Raw genomic sequence first — 22,437 nt, forward strand, 5'->3', positions numbered from 1 at the left:
TGTTGTTCAGTGTGAGGTTGTTCATCAAGCACCACGAAGACAGTTTGTTGACCTCGTCTCTATAGGCCGCCTCATCCCCTTCTGAGATGAGTCCGACCACAGTGGTGTCATCAGCAAATTTGATGATGTAGTTGGACTGGTGGGTTGGTGTACAGTCATAAGTGTACAGGGAGTACAGAAGAGGACTCAGTACACAGCCTTGAGGGGAGCCAGTGCTCAGTGTAATGGAGGAAGAAAGGTGGGAACCAAGTCTAACAGTTTGTGGTCGGTTGGTTAGGAAGTTCTTTATCCAACAGCAGATGGAGGAGGATAGTCCGAGGTGTGAGAGTTTGTTAGTCAGAATGTCCGGTTTCATGGTGTTGAAGGCTGAGCTATAGTCAATGAAAAGCATCCTCACGTAATTCCCATGGTGTTCCAGGTGTCTCAATGCTGTATGTAGAGCAATGGTGATAGCATCCTCAGTGGACCTGTTAGCTCTATAAGCAAACTGGTGAGGGTCAACTGAGGGAGAGATTGTATTCCTGATATGGCGGGCTATCAACTTTTCAAAGCACTTCATGATCACAGGTGTGAGAGCAACAGGCCTATAATCATTCATGCTGTCGATAGTTGGCTTTTTGGGGACAGGAATAATGGTGGCAGATTTCAGGCAGGATGGAATGATGGATTGTTGCAGGGAACAATTGAAGATTTTTGTGAAGACTCCAGCCAGCTGGTCAGCACAGGCTTTGAGCACCTTCCCAGGTACTCCATCAGGTCCAGCAGCCTTCCTGGTATTCACAGACCGCATTTCCAGTCTCACTTCCTCTTCCTGGAACTTCAGTGTATTGCTGCAGGATAGTGGCGGGGGTGTTGAGACTGGGTCTGATTTGTCAGTCTCAAAGCGGGCAAAGAAACGGTTCAGTTCCTCCGCTAGTGAGGCATCTGCGTTAACAGACATATTATTGTTATTGTAGTTGGTAATATGTCGTATTCCCTGCCACATCTTCTTTGGGTTATTGTCTGTGAAGTGCTCCTCAATTTTCTTAGTATATTCTGCCTTGGCCTTTTTAATGCCTCTTTTCAGATCAGCTCTGGCAGCTCTATATTTCATCTTGTCCCCTGATCTGAAAGCGGTGTTACGGCATTTGATGAGTGCCTGAGTCTCCTTGGTCATCCAGGGTTTTTGATTTGGAAAAACCCGTATTTGTTTATTCCTAGTGACATTGTCCATGCAGTTTTTGATATAGGAGAGTACAGCGTCCGTATAGTCCTGGAGGTTGTCGTGTTCAAAGAGTTCCCACTTGGTGCGGAAAAAACAGTCCTGCAGCTGAGAAAGGGCATCCTCGGGCCAAGTTTTAATTGTCTTTATTTGTGGTCTTGTTTGCCTCCGGAATGGAGTGTATGCTGGGGTGAGGGCTAGACAGAGGTGATCTGATCCAGCTAGGTGAGGGAGGGAAGTGGCTTTGTAAGCATGTTTAATGTTAGAATAAACATGGTCAAGATTTTTGTCTCCCCTCGTGTGACATTTTACGTATTGGATAAACTTGGGTAGAACAGTCTTTAAACATGCTCTGTTGAAGTCACCAGCAACAATACAGACTCCATCGGGATGGTCAAGCTGTTGTTTGTTTACAGCCATTAGCAGGAGGTTTAATGCCGTGTTGACGTTAGCATCAGGAGGAATATAAACCGCCGTTACTATGACGACGGCTAGCTCTCTCGGTAGGTAGAAGGGCCTACACCGTACTGCCAATAGCTCTAAGTCCGGAGAACAGTGAGTGTCAATAATCCTACTGTCACCACACCATTCATTATGTATGAACAAGCAAAGTCCTCCTCCTCTGCTTTTGCCTGTTAGTTCCTTTGAACGATCGTTCCGAAAAAGCGTTCGGCTAGCTAGCGAAACCGCAGCGTCCGGGATTTGCTGGTGTAGCCACGTTTCCGTGATGAGGATAATGTTACAGTTCTTAACAAAGCTGTTGGTGGCAATTCGAAGTTCCAACTCGTCCATTTTGTGGGTGATGGATCTGGCGTTGGTCAAAAAGATACTCGGGAGCGGTGCTCGGTGTGGTTGTTGACTTAGCTTAGCAGCAAGACCCGCCCGACAACCGCGCTTTTGCTTCCTTTCTCTCCGCCGCCTTCGCCTCCTTCGTCGTGCTTTGAGTGGGCTGACTATCCACGGAGCTCCCGGAGGTCTCGAGATGTCCTCGGGGATATCGTAGGTTCGTTGGTAGTTCGTTGTGACATCGGATATATCGCATCTCCTTCCGATAGCAATTAAGTCGTAGCAATTATACTTTTTACTTGAATATTTTTACAACTTTCATTTTTCTATTAGCTTGGTTTCTTTCTGCTATTTCTTTTTTGGAACCAATCAGCCATGCCTCTGCTGTCATACACATGGGATCAGCTGTGAAAAATACACAGCAGAAAGAGCAACACCTCGATGCCGCTGGAAATCCGGAGCTGGACAAAAGTGCCGGGAGAAGAAGCGATGCTTCAGACCAATCATTCCATCTAATTATGGGGAAAGTGAGATCCCTCCCCGATAAGATGGAAGAGCTGTCGGCGCTTACCAGGCTGGAAACGGAGTTGAGGGGTTGTACTCTGTTACTATTGATTCTTCAGCTCCAGACTACTGAGGGACTGTGCGGACAAGCTTGGAAAAGTGATTCTGCATATTTTCAACCTCGGTCTCAGTCTTCAGAAGTTCCCCACCTTGTAGAAGACTTCCTGTGTGTGCTTCCAGTTTTATCTCACTCTACAATGTCTTTCTTGTGTCTGTTATGTTAAGACTCTCACGCTATGTTTGTCCAAACCGTGCCTCATAGAGAGTTGAATTTTTTTATGGTGAAACGGCTGTCAGATCCTAGCAGATGAGTGGTTGAATTTCTTCACCTTCTGTGAGTGTGTAAACACAATCTTTTATTTGTTAAAGCTGAAAGCAGAGTTGATGTATGAATCACTGTTTTTACATGGCCCGCGTGGCTGATTGGTCATAAGGTAGGACGCCTTCCTATGTCATTTACAAACGTCATTTTACATGGAGTATGTGTAGACAGGGTCCAGTCCTTTAAATTCCTGGGGGTCCACGTCACGGATAAGCTCTCCTGTTCTACAAACATCACGGCAGTAGTGAAGAAGGCTCAGAAACGACTCCATTTCCTCAGGGTACTCAGGAGGAACAACTTGGACACCAAGCTTCTGGTAACCTTCTATAGAACCACTGTAAAGAGCATCCTGGGATACTGCATCACAGTGTGGTGCGCTGGAAGCACGGCAGCAGACAAAAAGGCCATGCAGAAAGTGATTAACACTGCCCAGAAGATCGTCGGCTGCTCTCTGCCCTCACTGGAAGACATTGACAGCCCTCGTTACCTCAGCAGAGCCAGGAACATCATCGGGGACCCATACCACCCTGGTCACAATCTGTTCCAGCTGCTGCCCTCTGGCAGATGCTATAGGTCCCACAAAGTACGGACAAATAGGCTTAAGGACAGTTTTTTTCGATGCGAGGTATCCATAACGGCAGAATGCCAAATTACGAGTCCGTAACTATCACTTATTTAGGTCTTTTGTCGAGAAAACGCACCTTATGGAGAAGCACTACCAATTTTGTCATACGCAGTTTCTGGGTGTGATGAAAAAGAGGCTTTTGTTGTTGATGATGACGACAGGGCCTATGTCCGATTATATTATATTATTTCCGCCAGCGAGTTTCCAGGTGCTGCTGAAACACTTTTTTTTCTGTTGTGACGGGAAGACTCGCTGACCCAATTTAGTTGTAAGGTAGGACACCTTTCCATGTCATTTACAAACGTCATTTTCGGAGGGAATTTCTGCCAGTGAGTCCTTATTTATATAAACAAAAAGGCTTCCGGTTGCTCCTCGGGTGTTTACATGCATTGGCCTGGCTCATGTTCAATGTTCCCTCTAAGCTGCGCGCGTGCGCAATTGCGAACTACTCTCGTTTTCTCTGCGCGCAGCAAATCATGGAGCACAGTGCACAAAATAAAATCATTTTTTTTTTATTCATAGATATTAATCATTACATTTTATTATTACTAAATCATTTATGTGTAGTAGACATACACCTGCTTATGGCAGGTGTGATTCTGGTGCGTGCCCATAGCGAGCAATGATGATGTTGCTCACACCGGTACTCAGTGTGCTCAGGGAGGTTGTCTTTCTGCCCAGACAAACAAAAAATTAGAGGAAACATTGCTCATGTTTACTCCAGGCGAATACAACCTGAGCTATTGGGTTTTCCCTTCATTTGTTCCACATCCATCACGTCCATTTTATTTCCAATGTCATCCTTTATTGTGATTTGCCCACGTGTGTATTAGCCACTGTGCTTCTCACACAAATAGATTACCAAAACATGCGCAATTACAACCTCGCCCAAGCTTATCTTTTGATAAAGTACAGTGATCGAGCGATTGCATGAGTGTTTGCATTGAGAGCTTTCAATGTCAGCTGCAATAAAAATGGAGGTCTCAAGAATTGAGAACATTTAATTTTGTTTACTTTTCACATCAAACTAATGTTTTAGATAATTTTACCAGTGAGAAAATGTTACGTAACAACGCCAAACTGGGTTACTGTTTTTCTCCCCTCTCCTTAGTTTTTTTTATATTTTTTATTTAAGGGGGGGGCAACTGAGCAAGGCCGATCAACGCTTTAAAGCTTTCAACTTCTTTACAGCAGCTTAACATAATCACTAGCTCTTATGTAAGACCCTCTGCCCCCATCCATGTGATGTGACAACGCATGCTTTTATTCTGCCTCAATGCTTGAATTTGTGACGTAACACGAATTTTACACATCATTTGGCCAAGCAATGAATATGACGTCACCACACTTGCCCGTCCAAGAACTGGCGGCGTGGTGACCTCTAGTGGCCACTTTTAAAAGCAAAACTGGATAAGGAGCCCCTTTTTGGTGGATATTGTTAAGCCTTACCGGGGCAAGTGACTATTTTTGGTACAATAGAAAACAACTTTAATATCATTCATTCATTTTCTGAACCGCTTAATCCTCACGAGGGTGGCGGGGGGTGCCTTCGGGCATGAGTTGGCAGACACCCTGAATTGGTGGCCAACCAATCGCAGGACATGAGGAGACAAACATTCACGCACGCTCACACTTATTCCTAGGAGCAATTTAGATTGTCCAATCAGCCTACCATGCATGTTTTTGGAATGTGGGAGGAATGTGAATAGAAAAATAAACAAAATGTTATTCCTATTGTTTTTGGGCATTTTTAGGTCATTACCTATTGATCTTGGGCCTCTTTGTTATGGATTGGGGTCATTTACAGGTCACTTCCTGTTACTTTTGGGGCGTTTCCTGGACAATTTGTCGTAATATTGGGTAATTTCCTGTTGATTTGGAGAATTTCGGGTCACTTCATTTTATTCCAATTGAAATCGGGTCAGTCGAAAGTTGTTTTTTTAAATAAAGAAATTGTCAGTGCAGAATAATGTGCACAAAATTCAAAATTCATTTCATTTACTAATTTTTCGATCCGCTTTACCTCAAAGGGTCTTGCCTCTTGGGGGTGGGTCACCCGATCCTATCCTGCCAACTACAGGGAGTGCAGAATTATTATAAAAATAAGTATTTTGACTACATCATCCTAATTATGCACGTTGTCTTACTCCAATCTGTATAGCAGGGGTCCCCAAACTTTTTCCTGTGAGGGCCACATAACTTTTCCCTTCTCTGATGGGGGGCCGGTGTCAGTTTGTAACAGAAAAAGTGTGACGATCGTAGGGGAGCTTAATTTTTTTAAATTGTTTTCCAGAAAGCCACACATAACCAAATAACCTTTTGCAGGTTCTTTACAGAAAAAAAGTCAGGAAACATATAATAACACTATTAATGAAATAAATCATAACTAAATAACCCTCTATGAGTTCTTCACAGAAAAAACAGGAAATAAATAACACTATTTATGAAATAAATTATAACTAAATAACTCTCTCTGGGTTCTTCATAGAATAAAAAGCCATGGAACATTAACTTTCTGTTGTGCCATGCACAATCTTCTCCCTTTGCTCTGAAGTTTATGCACGACACCACAACCGTCATTACAGAATCCCACGTCAACATTTTGCAGCACAGTGCTTGCTGGTGAATTTGGCAGTGGACTCGTAGCGGGGCGGTGAGACCCCTTTTTTCCAACTCCCGGTTCATGCGTCCCATTATTAGACCGCGAGTTTCGGCCACCATGCTAGGAGCCCCGTCAGTCGTGATGCTAGCTAGCTTTGACCAGTCCAGGTCCAACTTCTCCATGGTTTGGCACACTTTGTCAAAAATATCCTCTCCCGTTGTAGTCCCTTTGAGACTTTGGAGGGCTGCCAGATCCTCGCAAATCTCAAAGTTTGCGCTAACTCCACGAATAAAAATGAGCAGTTGCGCTGTGTCTTGCACGTCCGTGCTTTCATCCAGTGCTAATGAAAAAAAGTCAAATTATTTCGTCTTCTGCTGCAGCTGGGCAGATACATTACTCCCGATTTCTTCAACGCGTCTGGTCATTGTACTCACCGACAGACTTACGGCATTAAATGCATCTTTCTTCTCGGGACACACCTCCTCCGCGACAGTATCCATACATTTCTTAACAAACTCTCCGTCAGTGAAAGGCTTACCGCTGCTTGCTATCAATTTAGCAACCCAAAAGCTGGCCCGAACGGATGCCTGGTTCTGCTGAGATAGTAGTCCACTTTTTCGCTTGGAGAGTTTGTCTGCTCGTATTTGGCCTTGCAAGCTATCGTACTTGTCTTTGTGACGGGATTCATAGTGTCGGCAAAGATTGTATTCTTTGAATACCGCCACCGTCTCTTGACAAATGAGACAAACAGCCTTTTCTTTGCATTTGTGACATACTAGAGTGTTTGATCTATTAGTGTGACATACTAGAGTGTTTGATTTATTAGTGTGACATGCTAGAGTGTTTGATTTATTAACGATTGCATGTAAAGAAGCTATGACGAGTTTGGATTGAATGTGTGTATCGGTGTTCGATTGTTGATCCTTGGATCCACATGGCAAGTGCGGGGCATGTTAAAGAAGATCGGTATTCGATTATTGATGTCTTAGCAAATAGCTTGAGGCACGGGAGATGTGTTGAATCATTACAGTAAAAGTTGGATTGAAGTCACAACAACATCTCACTGTTCTGATTATTTCCCCCTGTGTGTCAAGGTATGCTGTTTGTTGTAAAGGCTGGTTGAGTTTGGGGTTTGTAATATACAGTGTTTAGCGTGTGAGAAAAGAGATAATGGCTATTAATGTTTATTTACTTTTGAATTACGGGCATGAATGTGAGAGTCTCGGGTCACGCACATGGAATAGCATTTAGCACGCTACCTTCGGCCACCATTATCGTTGACAGTGTCTATAACGGTCATAGAAAGGATTTTATATTATTGATATTGCATTGTTTGCCCTGTTGAATAATAGTAGGACTACTAGAAGTTGTAAAAGGAAAAGATATAACAAGTTATGACCGTGTGTTGAACGAGTGTGTGTGTGCATTGTGTTTTGGGTTCTAAAGTGTTGCTAATATATATATTTATATATATATATGTATATAGTTGTAATTGTACATTATGTTTTGGGTTCTAACGTGTTGATAATGTATATATATGGGTGTAATTGTATGTTATGGGTTTTTGTGTTAATTGATTACAGTAAAAGTTGGATTGAAGTCACAACAACATCTCACTGTTCTGATTATTTCCCCCTGTGTGTCAAGATCAAATGCAGGGTGTAACACATTGAACAAAAAAATAATCGTTTGTCCACTCCAGGTTAAATACCCTGCATTCTGAATCAATTTTTCTCTCACCTAACTTTTTCGCCATTATTCCGTTCTCAAACAGGTTGCAGTTTTTATATGCTTGAATAGTCCGTGATGGTCCCAGGGCTCCGCCCTCACCTGCGATCGTCCAGATGTCTCGGTAACACTGCTCGTGCATGCAACGGTGGACGTGCCCGCATGCATCAAAGGGAAACACTCTCCCCGCGCGTGTCACCAAAGAAGCAATGCGAAGGCCCGCTTCACTGGGATGATTTGTGGGCTCAGCAGGGGTGCAATGAACCAAACACAAGATTAAAATGTCCCAGTCTTCAAGGCCAAATAGGAAAATAAATCCGATAGCGTGTCTGGTATTGTTCAGAGGGCCGGTCCAAATGTGCCGGCGGGCCGCATCAACCCCCCCCCCCCCCCCCCAAAAAATTAAAAAAAAAAAAAAAAAAAATTCCGATAGCGTCTCTGGTATTGTTCAGAGGGCCGGTCCAAATGTGCCGGCGGGCCGTAGTTTGGTGACCCCTGCTGTATAGGTTCGGAAGCCCACAACTAATTAAGAATATGAGGTGGTGTTCATCTCTGTAATGAGAAAGGGTGTGTGGTCTAATGACATCAACACCCTATAACAGGTGTCCATAATGATTAGGCAACTTTCTTTACTTTGGCAAAATGGGACCGAAGAGGGACTTGACAGGCTGTGAAAAATCAAAACTAGTGAGATATCTTGTAGACAGATGCAGCACTCAAAAAATATTAAAGCTTCTGAAGGGTGATCATCGAACAATGCTGCCAAAATGTCACTTGCTACCAGTTTTGGCATATATCAGAGTTGGAACATTATTGGAGCGCCCAAAAGCACAAGGTATGCAATACTCAAAGAGATGGCCAGGGCAAGAACGTGACCGGACGTTTGGTCGACGGACGTTTGGTCGACGGACGTTTGGTCGACGGACGTTTGGTCGACGGACGTTTGGTCGACGGACGTTTGGTCGACGGACGTTTGGTCGACGGACGTTTGGTCGACGGACGTTTGGTCGACGGACGTTTGGTCGACGGACGTTTGGTCGAAGGACAGTTCGTCGAGCGGACGTTTCGTCGAACATTTGAATGAGTTATTCAGACCAGGAAACGCACAACGCGCATGCGCGGGAAAAATAGGGCTTTCTGGGTAATGAAGTATACTCGTGCACACAACGCCAACAGGCAATGGCACTCTTTCTCAGAATAAAACTTTACCCACAATCAATACGTGGGTAAACTCAGCTGCTGCATTTCCTGTTATTATTATCTAATACGAGGAGTATTATATTACTTCTCGTTCGCTGCTCATAAGAACATCAGGGGCACTGGTTCGCAACTCCCCGCAATAGCATCCCCGGTAGCAACTCTATCATAGGCGCCATTCAAAGCGGTTGTGACCACAGATGCTACAAGCTAAAAGGGAGCCGCAAGCCATCGCCCCCAATGCTCCCATGAGCAGCAGAGCTGATAAAAGACTGCTTCTCGTTGGCAAGTGGTCGTGCGTTATCCAATTGTGAGGACATTTGTGTGCATCATTTTCGGAATATTTTGAAGGGAATAGTACAACAGAAAACGTGAGGGTGGAGTGTTTGTTCCGTTTACGAGTGCGTTGTTGTGGGAAAAAAAACCCCGAATGTGTTACTTTGTTAATAGATGGGGAATTAGAAGAAATAAAACATTTTTTTCCAATCCAATATCCTGTTTTTGGTGTTTTTTCAGAGGGTTGGAACGAATTAATTTGTTTTCCATTCATTTCAATGGGAAACGTCCACTCGAGTTACGAGAATCTCGTCATACGATCTCAGTCTCGTAACGGATTACGATCGTATGTCGAGGTACCACTGTATATATAAATGAAACACCTAGGAATAAGTCTAAAAAACCACTGCTCGTACGATCCGTAGAGCGTGGGACCGGTAGAGCAAACGAATGGTACGATAAAACTAAGGCTTAAGAAAACCATGGAAGAGATAAAGAAGCCATGGCCAGAATGCCTATCACTGGTCAAAACGTATATGAAGATAGTACCAACTAGCTCGGGATTAACACCTTTTGAGATAGTTCATGGAAGACCATTCCAACTTCCTCTATGGGAAGGTGAACCATGAGAGAGACTAAAGGTGGAGAAAAACTTGTCCAAAGAACATGTAAGCTGCCGTGATCCCCTTTGTCTCCCTTACAGGAGGTGGTGAAGCCAGGTGACTGGATACTGATCCGAGTCATAAAAAGGAAGTTCTGGTTCTCTTCACGATGGAAGGACCCATTCGTGGTTCAACTCAACCACCCCCCACAGCAGTAAAGATCACTTAAAAGTCAAAGTGGATTCACCAATCCCAGGTCAAGGTAGTTCGAGACACAGGTGACTCTGAGTAGACGGAAGTCGGACGGTGCCAAAACCTTGTCCGTGAAAAACTTATCTGACGTCTACTCACCTGCCACAAGCACCCCTCACTTAACGTTGACCTCCCATAGACGTGCACCTCTACACAGAAGCCACAATGAAAGCTGGTGCCACCCTCGTCACAGTGACTGTACTGTCAGTGGCAGCCTGGGCGTGTCTGAATGCCCCGTCCACAGAGACTCGAGCTGGAAAACAAGATGGTGACATACTCCTATATCAGAGAAGAGTGAAGTGGTATGAGAAGAACAATCCGGAGAACTACTTCTGGTAAGCTTCCGCCATGCAGAGTGATTAACACTGCCCAGAGGATCGTCGGCTGCTCTCTGCCCTCACTGGAAGATATTGCCAGCCCTCGTTACCTCAGCAGAGCCGGGAACATTGTTGGGGACCCGGACCACCCTGGTCACAACCTGTTCCAGCTGCTTCCCTCTGGCAGGCGCTACCGGTCTCACAAAGCACGGACAAAGAGGCTTAAGGACAGCTTCTTTCCCACAGCCATCAGGACTCTGAATTTGCAGTAGCACGACACACAATCCCCTCTGTGTAACAACTTCGGGGTGAGGAAACATGAAGGACGTTGGGCGGTGATCTGCCTCCTGCTGGCTGACTGAAGGTAAGTAAGCAGACAGTGGGAGGTAAGTGATCCATTTTATTCTTTGTTGGCATAGGTGAGGCAAACCTTTTCGCAGTCGCCGGGATTTGGTTGCGCTCGGGAGGTGATGTGATGTATCCATCACGGCAGAGTGCCAGCAAGTCTGAAACTATCACTTGGTTGGGCTCTTGCCTGGGAAAAGCGCACTTTGTGGAGAAGCACTTTCAATTTCGTCATACACAGCTGGGTATGATGACAATTAGGCTTTTGTCCAGTCAATGTTGATGACAAGCCTAAGTCTGATTTTATTTTTTATTTATTTTGTATTTTATAACTACTATGAAGAAGATGTGTGGTATAATATCATAGTGTTCCAGAAGAAACTGATTGGTGTGAATGAAAGTTGTTATGTGTGTAGTCGTATACCCATTTCCACAGGTATCCCGGCATCTTGAATTCACTGGGTTTAAGCGTCACACTTAACTCTGCAGTGGTGCAGATGGTCTAAGATGCATTCCTTTTAAGGGGAGTCAACATAACAGTAAGAGATATCAGTGCAAAATCAGTGCAATTCAAACCACATGATTCAATCTGGGGCAGTGATGTTCCTGATGACCATAAGTTGTGGTCCACCCCCCAGAAAATCATACTTTCACTACTTCCCCAACTTGGAGTGGGTAAAGTTATGCTCCGTGTAGACATTGAACTGTTGCATGAGACTGTTCATTAACCAAACAGTCAAGGCCCTACAGGGTATAGCAGATGATTTAAAAGCCCTTAGGGAAATGGAGTTGCAGGACCGGATGGTCCTGGATCTGATAAAAGCCAAGGATGGAGGTGTGTGTCCCATAATGGGAGAACACTGCTGCACCTTCATCCCAGATGAAACCAGTACATTACTCGTGCCATAGCTGAAATGAAGGCCCAAGTCAACACCATGGCCCAGGATCACTCAGCCGCAGGTGCATCCCTGTGGTCGTGGTTTACAACCGGACCATGATTCTCCATTCTCATTGAATTTGCAACCCCCATTCTTGAGATTATGCTACTATTTTGAATTTTTGTGTGAAAGCTGTTTCAAAACACAATCCAGCACACGCTAGTAGCTTACAGTGACATACAGTACCACCGCATGGCAAACCATACTGGAGATTCTCGCACTCTTTCGAAGTGTGACGAATCCCAGAATGTCGAGTCCTCCGTGTGTCTACTTGTTTTGATTTAAAAAATTGGGTTCGCTCATTAAGAGGGACGTAGAGGAATTTTTCTCGAGTACCACTGAATACATCATTTTTCACCTATGCCATGACAAGTGACTTCCATACCCTGTAAAGAGTAACTGTTGATGAAGTTTGTATTCTAGAACCTGGAGGGAAGAGAGCGACGTCCATTTTGGAAGCGACCTGCCATTTTCTCCTCTTATCGGCCGATGGAGTAAAAAACTATCTGTTTTCAATGTTTTCTCTGCTCGACGATTATTTAGATGTTTGGAAATATCCCTAACACTAGTTTCGGCGAGAATTGAATACTTTTTGTTGTTGTTGTGAACTACATTTCTGAACAAACGTACATTGAGATATCATTTAGCATAGCCCTTGGCGGTGTGAGAGTAATTTTTTAAGTGCCACAAACTTCAAGAAATGTATTTATCAAGGTTTCATTGGCAGTGTCTCTGTCCACCACCTAACAGCATATCATCACTGCTGTTGGAGGTGCTGAGTTGGCCACAAAATGCTCAGTCTCTGGGAACACAACCCTTCAAATTAAGGTTTCAAAATTGACACCTTTCAAATTAAATTTCCCAAGACTCAGACAATTTATTGACAAATTATCGGCAGTTGAAGACATCAAATCAATTTCGACCAGGAACGCTGGAATTGAGTGATCATGTTTCACTGCTGTGACAACAATAGACATTCAATCCATTTTGATGAATTGGATTCGACGTCAATTGCTGTCAATAACAGCCAATGAGTTAATATTTAAAATAAAAACCCCAATCTTTTATAACCAATACTGACTGATCTTAAAATTATGTGATCGGACCAGATTTCCGATCCCGCGATCAAATCAGGGACATCACTAGGAAAAACGTTTTAAAAGTTTAAAAAGTTTTTGTGAAAATATATTTTATCGATTGTGCTTGCAACAATTTAATTGGTGGATGGGAAAATTGTGATCTGAATGAAAGTTTGTTGTTGCTAACAGGTTCCTCAATTAGAACGTAACCTGATTTGAATGTGTTTTTAAAAGTAATTCTATTGTCATGATTATTCCACATAAGTGTAACATCCCACTCGTAATTTAAACCTGTTTGGTAAAGTTTATACTTTTCAGACAAGCAAATGGTTTAACAAAAAAAATGTCATTTGCATTTGAAGTATGCAGTGGCGGGCCGTCAGGGCCTTCAAGGCCTTCTCTGCTGGCCTAAGAAATATCTGAATCATATTATATTTTGTCCATCAATACTTATTATTCCAAATGGTCTGTCAGCTTCCTTTCATTGCTTTTTCCCCTGGTTGCACTGCTTCCAGATGTGTGTTTTCATATTGAAGCATTTAACCAATCACATTTCAGCCATTATTTGTTGCCAGATCAGATCTGCCTCAAAGCCTTCACAATCAGTTCTTCCGGGCTCTGCTGCATTAAACTAGACTGTTGCTTTTAACCAATCAGATTTCGAGTTGGCAACCCCACAATGATTTTTCATAGGCGTTAGCATTTTGCTGGCTGGGACATGTCATTGCTTTCACAAACTATGATTGGCTAATAGGCGGGCCAAAGCAGCCAGAGATCGCAAACTCCACCCACATGGCCGACAGTGGCAAAAACAAATGGATTCTGTTGCAGATTTCTCTCACAAAGCTCTTTTCCAGACGGACTTTCCCAGAAAAAAATGGACATCATTAAGAAAGGGCGGTCAACTCCGAAGCTAGCAAGCCTGTTACAGCCGGGAAAATGGTGTGTGCGGCACTTTCAGTGTGCTAACTTAGCTCCACAAGCAAATAGTATATTGTTGTTTTGATTTAAAGCCATTTTCAATACAGACTATGCCAGAAATATGACAGGACAGGCTCGACTTTCATCATTAGCTTCGATGGCGATAGGAAAGAAGGAAGAAAGAAAGGAGGATGGATATTGTGTAAAAAAGATTTTTGGTGAGTAAAAGATTCCTAAATAATATTTCAATTGTGGGCCAAGTTCTGATATCTGAAAAGCTCCAGTGTTTGTATTTAAGCTCCAGTGTTTGTATTTAATCACAAAATGCTGCTAGGAAGTGGATTTTACCCCAGTTTAATTTTTGGCGTTTCACCATTGACGTCCATCGCTGTCTTTTCCCGGGAAAAATCACCCCCTGGCCTGGCTTTAATGTCTGAAAAGCTCCAGTATTTGTATTTAATCATGAAATGCTGCTAGGAAGTGTATTTTACCCCATTTTTGTGCATTAATTTATTGATTATTTTTTATGTGTTGCAGCTGTAGCTGCAGTAGAGGTTTTATAGCCATAAAATAGTTTTTGAGGGTTGGATTGATACGTTGAAGGCGCTACCAGAAAATGCACCGTCCGCCACTGGAAGTATGTGAATTTTTTAAATATAATACAGAAAAAACAAAAATAAGGTGAGTAAACATTCATTCCTTATTTTTTTTTACCTAGGTCTACAATGTCTTCTGTGTCTGTGCTTGCTACTGTCTTGCTAGTGCAACCAAGTGAATTTCCCAAATACGGGATGAAATAAAGTTCTAATCTAATCTAATTTCCGTATTGCTTGTGCTCACAAGGGTCACGAGGTGCTGTTGCCTATTCCAGCCAAATACGGGCACCCTGAATTGGTGGCCAGCCAATTGCAGGGGCAAATGTAGACAGACACTGTTCATGCTCACTAATGCAAAGTTCATTGTGATCTGGCAACCATGACGTCCAGGGTGCCCTTGGCTCATGATCTCTATACTTGGACGTCGTGTGCGTTAATATTTATTTCTCTGATGAACCGGCGCTAAGTGGCTTGCCGACTGGTACAAGTCCGTGGACCGATGCTTGGGGACTGCTGATTTAGAGTGTTCAACCAGCCTCGCATGCCACTGCACTGGAGTACCAGGTGAAAACATGTAAAATCCAGATAAGACAGTTGGAACCCATCTGGGATTGAATCATCGATCTCAGAACAGTGAGGCTGATGCGCAAATCACTCATCCACCGGGCCATAAGTACCGTATTTTCTCGCATATTATCCCCCTCCGCATATAAGCCGCCTCCGCATATAAGTCGCACCCTTAAAATTGCCTTAAAATCGTTGAATTTGACAATTTCTCTCATACAAGACGGCCCGATTCACAATGTTCACCTCCATATTCATGGTTTTAATAGGGAGTACAAATGTGTTATTTAAGGGAAAATCTTAAGAAAAATCATCGGTGGTATTTCTGAGATACTCTATAAATCAATTGCTGGATTACACATTCCTAAAGGGTGTTATCTGCACGTAGACAAATTCAAAAAGGAAGTCACGTGGGCAGTACAACCAGGAAGTGTGTCCGTAGCGGTCTAGTTTGGCATCTCTAGGTAAGCTGGCGGGGCCCTGAGCGAGTAATGGCACACACAACTGAGTTTTTACACGTTTTATGCAAGATATTTTTTTCTTGAATTTCATTCCTAGACATCAAAATAAATTTGTCTTGCGTTATGGCGTTTCGTCCTTGTCACCTTGCAGTTTCGTGCATGTCAAGTCTAATTTGTGCGCATATAAGCCGTACCCTCGATTCAGTCTTAATTTTTTTGAGCGACAAATACGGTCTATATTCGAGAAAATACGGTAAACATTTAGGTGAACATTTTTTTCCCCCGACGACATAGAAAGAAGCATTGAGACAACTCCTTAATAAATACATAGGCGTCCATTTTGTTTTCAGTTGAAAAGTTTTTAAAGCTGGATTTGTGCAAGAAAAAAATGGAAGTGTGCTCTTCTTGGTGGGCATGTCTCCATGCATGTCTACTCACCAGGTACACATACAAGACAGTCTTATGATATACTCATTGTACACATTTGTAGGTCACAGAATACACGTTGTTGATCACATGATAAAAGGCGGCTTTTGGGAGTGACAACACGAAGGCACGAAGATTGTGGAAGGTTCTGCCAACATCTTCCATTGTCCTCCTCTTACGTCGCTATTGTCCAAACACAGGAAGTGGGGGTGGGTCAGCTTCGGAAGGATGTAGCGTGTCGCTCGGGGAACTTCTTACCTGCTTCCATGTTTGCCTTGCGTCCATTAAAAATGGCTCTTCAGAACATTCAGCTAGTGTCCGTCTAAAAAAATGACAATCACTTGAAAACTTTTCGCGAGAGCCAGCGTAAGAAATTTGGTGAAAAAAGTCCATTTTGTTTCTCGAAATAGGGGCAAGAGGTTAAAAGGTCACTTCCTGTATCGTCTAAAGTGACGGGGCAGCAAACTAAATGAAACACTAGTACACAAGCACATACACGCAAACATTAACACTTGTAAATTGTCACTCTAGCACAAATGCATGAAAATACAAGCTTCTGCCACAAGCATTCTTATAAACAAAACATTAACTCATTCAATGCCATTGATGCCAAAATACGTCCAATCTGTTTGGATTGGGATGGTTGTGGCGATCAAATTTGGCGTCATTGACAGCCAAACAGTTAATTTATGAAATTATTTTAAGGCCAATAGAACGTTGTTGATGTGTTTTCTTAATTTGTGTGGTAAGAGTAAAACATTTCCTTTTCAACAGCAACTGGTTTATTATCACTCTTGGTGGCAGTTAAAGAGTAAATTTATGCAATAAAACTAAAGCTGTGAGAAGACTAGGAAGGTTTTTGATGGATATCCTTAATTTGAATGTTGTAATCATTTTTACAATGCCTTATTAGGCATGCTAATTTAATATTTTATTTTGTTGATTAAATTACTTTTTAAATTAATTAAATAATTTAATATTATAAATAGACAAGATTCTAAGTATTAAGTTTGTTTATGTAATTGTTATATTGAGTATTCCTAATTCATTTTATCATGTTAATATTACAGTATTCCATCGAATATTGCGGCTTCCCTACATCGCGTTTTTTTTTCTGGGGAAATGTTTTTTGTTAATTACATTTTTTTAAAATAATTTCATAAAAATGTGAAAATTTACACTGAAACTCGCAAGGGGAAGCCACTGCCCTATCCTCCGCTTGCTACTAGAACTCAGCACTGAAGCAAAACAAAAAATATATACATATTATTTTTTTAAAATAGGGGTGACCCAACTTCACGGTTTTTCGTTTATTGCGGCCATGTTTGGTCTACATTAACCGCAATAATCAAGGGATTACTGTATACTGTGTTTACAGGCTCATGTTGTCATTCTTGTAGACACTAACTTTGAAGTCCACTCCTCCTTCATTTGTTATCCTATCTCTTGAAACATTTTAGCTACCTAGCACGGGCCAGTACCTATTGATCCTTGCAGCCCGATATTGGATTTTTTTTCTATCAGTGCCGATTGATTGCCAACATAAGGTGTCTGTGTTGCCTCTAGATCACGTGTCAAACACACGCCTGCCGTGTAATCACATCCGGCCATTTTACATTATCGTTATTAATTGCCCATCTATATGAAGCGCTGATAACGCAGTACTGCACAGAACTACAGATTCCATAATGCAATTCTTCGGCTGCCTTACCGTGTAAAAAAACAACGCATTTATTGAAAAAAGAAAAAACAGCTTTGGCTGCCCTTTTAGGAGGGTCCCCCTCGTAACTACCATATTTTCTCGCATATAAGCCACCTCCGCACCCTTAAAATTGCCTTAGAATTTTACAATTCCTCACGTATAAGCCGGCCCGATTCACAATTTTCACCTCCATATTCATGGTTTTAATAGGGTGTACAAATCTGTTACTTTGAAGGGAAAATCTGAAGTAAAATCATTGCACATGGTATTTCTGAGATGCTGAATAAATCAAAAGCACATTATTAGGGTCAATATCATAAGGTTAGTAATTCATCCACTAATGGTTGTTTTCATACTGCAAAACAGAAAATTACCAACAAATAGTAAATGTTAATTTGCCGTAATTTACTGGTGAAAAAGAGTATAGCAACTGTTTATGCAACTCCAAGACTATTCAGTTTCGCCTCAGGTCCGCCTATTTACTGCGTTCCTGGTTCTTTTCCATTTCCATTTAGTTATTAAATCTTCTTAGTATTTGTTTTCTTACTTCATAAGCTTTTTCTACATAATCTATCAGTGTTTTGTTATCTGTCATACTTTTTTTCCAATACATCTTCAGTGTTATTCTATTTTTACCTATACTAGTGTTATTTCTTAGTGTTTCATACCTTCCCGCGTCAAACTATTACTAGATCTTAAGAAAATAGCCGTTAGCCAAAGATACCCCCCATGATGCCGAAGAGAAAAGTTGATTATGAAAACGGAGCCTTTAATAACCGATGGGAGGCCAAGCATTTGTTTTCTGACATTGCCCGTAAACCTGTGTGTCTCATTTGTGGAGCTAATGTGGCTATAATTACAGAATTCAATCTAATACTGCACTTTGGGTAATCTGAAAGACCTGGATGCAGAGCATAAGAAACAGAAAGCAGAAAAGTTCAAGAAGAATCTGACATTCCAACACGTTTTTTACCCGTGCAAAAAAGTACTGACATGACTAATACTGCACAACTGGGCATCTTCATCTGTGGAGTGAACTCTAATTTGCGCGTTACAGGGGAAGTAATGGACATTAAATCGATGCACGGGAAAACGCCTTGAAAAGACATTTTTTTAAATGTAGTATGTCAAAATGTAACCGACATGAAACTGCCCAGGGACAAACTTATCGGACTTACAACTGATGGAGCACCAGCTATGTGCAGTGAAAAAAGTGGACTAGTGAGAAGGATGCGAATGAAGATGCAGGAGGAGAACTGTTCTGGTGAGTTAACAGCATATCACTGCATCATACACCAGGAAGCAAGATGTGGCAAAGACCTGAAGATGGACCATAATAAGCACTGTAACGCAATACAGTAAACTTTATCCGAGCTAAAGGGTTAAATCACCGGCAGTTTGCCGACATTCCTTATCACACAGAGTTGCATTGGCTAAGTCGGGGGAAAATTCTCAACAGTTTTTGAGCTCAGAAACGAAATCTGTAAGCTCATGGACAGTAAAGGGAAAGACACTACCGTTTTGAGGGATGAAAAATGGAAGTGCGATTTGGCGTTTCTGGCTGATGTAATAACTCATCTTAATGCCTTAAATCTGCATCTCCAATGACGTGACCGCAGGATCACTGACATGTAATACGCAGTGAAGGCATTTCAAGTGAAGCTGCTTTAATGGGAGACACAAATGCAACAGTGCAATTTGCCTCACTTTCCCTGTTGCGGAGCAATGTTGAACCAAGTCAGCACAACTGTGTTCCCCAAAACGCACTTTGCAGACAAACCGAGCACACTACGCGCTGAGATTGCATGGCGCTTTAGTGACTTTGAAGCACAAAAAAAAGAGTTTTGACTTGCTTCGCAACCCATTTGCTGTCAATGTTAAAACTGCACCTGTGCAAATTCAGATGGAACTGATTGAGCTACAGGGTAATGGGACACTGAAGGCAAAGTACGACACTGCAGGGCCCGCACAGTTCATTCACTCCATCCCTGCAACAATGCCACAGTTCCGTCTTCATTCGGCTCGAACCTTGTGCATGTTTGGGACCACATATCTCTGAGAAGAGGCTCTTCTCAGTGACGAAGATTAACAAAACAGCACACAGAAGTCATCTCACTGATGAGCACCTGCAGTCCATCCTGAGAATCTCCATTACACAGGACTTCACACCAAACATAATCCAACTTGTTGCCAAAAAAGATGCCAGGTGTCCATCTGATCAGAGCATATGATCAGATAAGTCATAAGAAAACTGAATACAGTAATACCCCGACATACGAGTGCCCCGACATATGAGCAATTTGAGATACGGGTAAAATTTCGAGCAAATATTTATCTTGAGATACGAGACAAATTTTGATATACAGACACTCCTCAACTTACGAACGCAATTGGTTCCGAGCGATTGTTCATAAGTTGAATTTGTTTGTAAGTTGATTTAGTGCTATATTTTGTATTATAATTTATGTTTAAGGCCTATATAAGTATATTGAAGGTTTATATAAGTGCATTTGTATGTTTAAGGCTTGTATAAGTAACACGCATTGGTTTGTACTGAAAAAAAAACATTTAATAAAATGGAGAGAATATGTACAGTACTGTAGAGAGAGAGATAGATTTATGTATTAGAAACTGGCCAAAAGAAGCGACCTAATGACGATTGCACAGTTTTCTTCTTTTTTTCATCATAAATGATGCAGTAGCACTGTATGGCATCATTCAATTGATTTGCAAACTTTGTGCAACGTTCAATATTTGGGTCCTGCTGCTCGATCTTTCTGTTTATAAATGGTACTGAATGTGCAACGCTCACCACTTTCTGACGCGCATCAAGCTTCGTTATTATTGCCACTCGTTTCAAATGAAATGGCTTGCCTCTTCCTTGCAACTCCCTCAATAGAAGCCTTTAGCTTTTTACCAACCATATTCAATATTGGATGCATGAGATATTTAATGATACAAATGAAAAAGGTTCTTTGCACACTGGAGATACATTCACGCACTTCCGCATTGCAACGAAGAAGGTAGATGCTGGGTGAGCTGAGCTCTCACAGCGCCAGGCGTCGGTATTAGCGGCGGAAAGAAGTACTACTCCGAAAAAGACGCGAAATACAAAATTGGACTTGCGAACATTTTTGGACTTAAACGCAATTTGCAGACATGTTCGTATGTACCGTTGTTCGTAAGTTGAATGTTCGTAAGTAGGGGAGCGTCTGTACAAGCATACAGCGGACACGAAAGGCTGCTCTTAAGAACATCATGGGCACTGTCTTTCTGGTCGCAACTCCCTCGTGTAATGTCTCTACGAGCACTGGGTGGAGCGTTGCATTTTTTCAGTGTTTTTTCCCCCCGTTAGTCAGTGCGGAATAGCGGAGCTTGTTCGATAATACGAGAGGAGTATACTACTTCTCGTTGGCAAGTGGTCATGCGTTATCCTATTGTGAGGACATTTGTGTGCATCATTTTGGGAATATTTTGAAGGGACAAAAGTAAACAACCCTCGATAGGTTCCTTTTAGCTGCAGCTGAAAGTCAGGGTGGAGGCGGGGCAAATAGAGCCAACCCTGGAGAAGAATTTTTTTTTAATCTTCTTTAAAACAAAATTGGAATTAAGTTTAATGTAAGGTTAGATTTTTAGCAGACTTTTAGCTGCAGCTGAAAGTCAGGGTGGAGGCGGGGCAAATAGAGCCAACCCTGGAGAAGATTTTTTTTTAAATCTTCTTTAAAACAAAATTGGAATTAAGTTTAATGTAAGGTTAGATTAAATTTATGTTTGAGTGTCTGTATCGTAATCCAAGTTCAATTAAATTTGTTTGTTATGTTACGAGCGCATTGCCGTGCAAAAAGTCTTTCTCTCTCACTCTCACCCCTCTCTATCCCCTCCGAAATCCGTCTAATTTCAGTACTGTCAAAAATCATAAACAGTAGTTATTTGTTACTCTGTTAATAGATGGCGAATTAGAACAAATAAAAATGTTTTTACAATCCCGTATCCCGTTTTTTCAGAGGGTTGGAACAAAGTAATTTGTTTTTAGTTAATTTCTATGGGAAACGTTCATTTGAGATACGAGTAAATCGACATACGAGCTCAGTCCCGGAACGCATTAAGCTTGTATCTCGAGGTACCACTGTAATTTGAATTGTTATTGCTGAAAAGCCCACAATTTATGTATATTTCCAGGTTTTGTAGCATTATCATATTTCTAACTAGTATAATTTTGAAAAGAAATATTTTTAAGGCGAGCAAAATCTTTGGGATATTTACTTCTTTTTTTTCATCTCCCTCCTCTACCACACCCGAATCAAATGATCAACTCATCCACAAGCTGTCCAGAAGCTTCATACCGATCCCGATTATTTGATTCAGCTGTGTTGGTGGAATGAGATATGGAAAACAGACCGAATAGTGGCTCTCGAGGACCAGAGTTGGCCAACCCTGAATGAGAAATGAGAGTATGGACAAAGAAGTGTACCGTATTTTTTGGATTTTAAATCGCAGTTTTTTTCATAGTGACTGGCGAAAAATGGAGGTTACTCTTACCGAAGAAAACAAAAAAAGCTAATCGCGTCTACCTCCCGAGTGGGGGGGAGTTGTTTAAAAGTGACACTGAGGATGAAAATTTCATTGGAATTAGTGATTTGAAGTGAAACTGATAGTTCGGTAAACTTGTTAGCATGTTCTTTATGCTAGAGTTCTCTGAATAACTCTTAATATGTTACGTCGTTACTGACATTACCAGGCATATCAGTCATATAACGTCAGTATACCATACACTTATTCAGTCTGTTGTTCTCTATTTTATTTTAATTTTAAATTGCCTTTCAAGATGACATGTATGTTTTTGGTGATGGATCTTATCAAATAAATTTACCTCGAAAATGCGACTATGTTTTATTCCTTCTTAATTATGTATTTTTGGCTGGTGCAATTTATA

The 22,437-nt window shown here is 41.9% G+C and overlaps 1 protein-coding gene across 3 annotated transcripts in view; it reads right to left on the reverse strand.

Moving 5' to 3' along the window:
• Nucleotides 1-10,389: 10,389 nt before the first annotated feature.
• bag5 (BCL2 associated athanogene 5) overlaps nt 10,390-22,437 on the reverse strand; it is a 32,851-nt gene continuing 20,803 nt past the window's right edge. The window contains exons 6-7 of one of the 3 annotated variants that reach the window (XR_013305120.1): nt 16,061-16,124; nt 15,533-15,985 (exon numbers count right to left, since the gene is read on the reverse strand). The gene's annotated coding sequence lies outside the window, so the exon portion shown is untranslated. Of the gene's footprint in view, nt 10,409-15,532; nt 16,125-22,437 lie in introns of those variants that run through there. The other 2 variants (XR_013305121.1, XR_013305119.1) reach the window with 2 other exon arrangements.

This window comes from Stigmatopora argus, chromosome 15 (genome assembly GCF_051989625.1).
Source record: "Stigmatopora argus isolate UIUO_Sarg chromosome 15, RoL_Sarg_1.0, whole genome shotgun sequence".
In the NCBI taxonomy this organism is placed as follows: domain Eukaryota; kingdom Metazoa; phylum Chordata; class Actinopteri; order Syngnathiformes; family Syngnathidae; genus Stigmatopora; species Stigmatopora argus.